The sequence below is a fragment of the Artemia franciscana genome, unplaced genomic scaffold (genome assembly GCF_032884065.1).
Source record: "Artemia franciscana unplaced genomic scaffold, ASM3288406v1 Scaffold_2054, whole genome shotgun sequence".
Lineage (NCBI taxonomy): Eukaryota > Metazoa > Arthropoda > Branchiopoda > Anostraca > Artemiidae > Artemia > Artemia franciscana.
In genome coordinates this window covers 41,221-43,162 of record NW_027063089.1, presented here as the reverse complement: position 1 = coordinate 43,162, position 1,942 = coordinate 41,221, and positions in this window count along the sequence as shown.

The following is a 1,942-nucleotide window of genomic DNA, read 5'->3' as shown; positions in this document are numbered from 1 at the left end:
CCCGTATGAGTTTGCTAAAAGTATTGTAATTATTAAGACAATTTTGCTTGAAAATTTTAGAGGAAATGCTTAACAATTCTATTGGCTCATGTAAACTTTATTGTTAGTAAATTATCAGTTAAAAATATTTGTTTGAACAGTGGTAAATTCGGCTCGGTTATTGTCACTGCTACACATTAGAGAAGGTTTTGGAATAGCATCTGCTTTAATTTGATGTTATTTGAAGACCTTAAAATAGTGTGTTAAAAATTAAAATTTTCGAAGCTGTCCAAAGTCCATCTTGATTAGTTTAAACTAATGTTTTTTTTACCAAATTTACGAGCTCAAATTTTTTACAAAATTTGAAAAATTACATTTTTTGGTCCAAACTTAACAAAGACACTCATTTTTTCTCCAGATACCTTAAAAAAATTGAAGACAATTATTTTTAGCTTTTTGTACTCATATTAAGTTATCAAAAGGCGTTTTTAATTATTGCTACTAAGCTGAATTTACATTGATTTATCTTACTTCTAAACTAACAAAGGAGATAAATGAATTAACCATATTTTGAGTCAGTTCCACTTTGATGATCGTGTCAACTAACGAAAGTGATATTTTAGATTTTTTTAGCCTATCACATAGATGTCTAAGGCTGGGGTAAAAAACTAATATCATGTCACGCCCAGAGGCTTTATCTGACATTTCTCCGCTTCTGAGATAGTGACAACACCGTCTGCTAAGCTGTTCTCAAAGTGAGGATCAGCTGATCGATGCACTCGCATGTCCAGTCAATTTAATTCTTCTAATCCAAGCTGTCTTGCTGGCTCCCCCTTGGAGAATATTTTAGTAAACGGTTTTTGTTTAATTGTGTCAGAAGCATAAAAAAGTCAAACATTACCTTTAGATGTGACAATGACGTTCAGATGGGCCTTAAACTTTCAATTTTTATTATTCCTCCTCTCATTTTATGAATAAGTTATAGGAACAGAACATCAATGTTTTGTCATTATTTGCTGGAAGCGACGAAACAATTCTTCCTAAAGGTTTAGCAATCATTGGCTTAGAAATGGGGAGTTCAACCAAACTAAACAGGCACACCAATTTTAACTGGTGTCTGTTTGATTGTCCGTAAATATGCTTTGTCCAAATTTTTATTAACCATTTTACGTCGAACACCACCCTGTGGATTACTCGCCTTTCTACGCTATCATCACTAGCTCTTCAACTTCCTTGTTAATTCATGTGACAAGGCCAATTTTACATCTGAAAAAGTAAAGTCGTTTTCTTTTTCTGAAAGAAAAATTAATTTTCAGTCAAATTTAAAGTCTCCATTGATATTGCAGGTTTCTTTAACCGTTTCTTGTGAAAGTCACTGTCTCCTTTGAAATTGCAGGTGCTTTATTGAGGCCGTTCATTTAGTTTGTGGCTGATTCTTTGAAAGTTTTTGTTTCTGTTTTGTTCCTATATTTTTGTTTTGTTTTTCAATTCTTTTTCCCTCAAAAGATAAGAGCATGTAATGTAACGTGCTGTAAGGGAAAAATCTTCATAGAGTCATTTAGTTTATGGCTGATTATTTGGAAACTTGACCTATATTGTGGTTTTGTTTCGCAATTTGTTTTCCCTAAAAGGTCAGAACGTGTATTTTATTTAGCAAGCTATACAACATATACCACGGGAAAACTTTACACATGAGTGACATATAAGTACTTTTATTTCAAATTATAATTGAGTAATAAACGATATGTCAAGGCATATGAATGATAAACGATATGTCAAGGAAAAACTTACATATTAGTAATTTATAAATGATTATATTTCAAAAACTTATAAATGAATAGTAAATGATTATCAACAAAATATGTTACATTGCTGCTACTCATTACGTATACAGGATAGAACAGTAGGGGCATCCTTGTCATTCCTGGACTAAAAGTGTCAAAATCTGTAGGATTCGTCACAT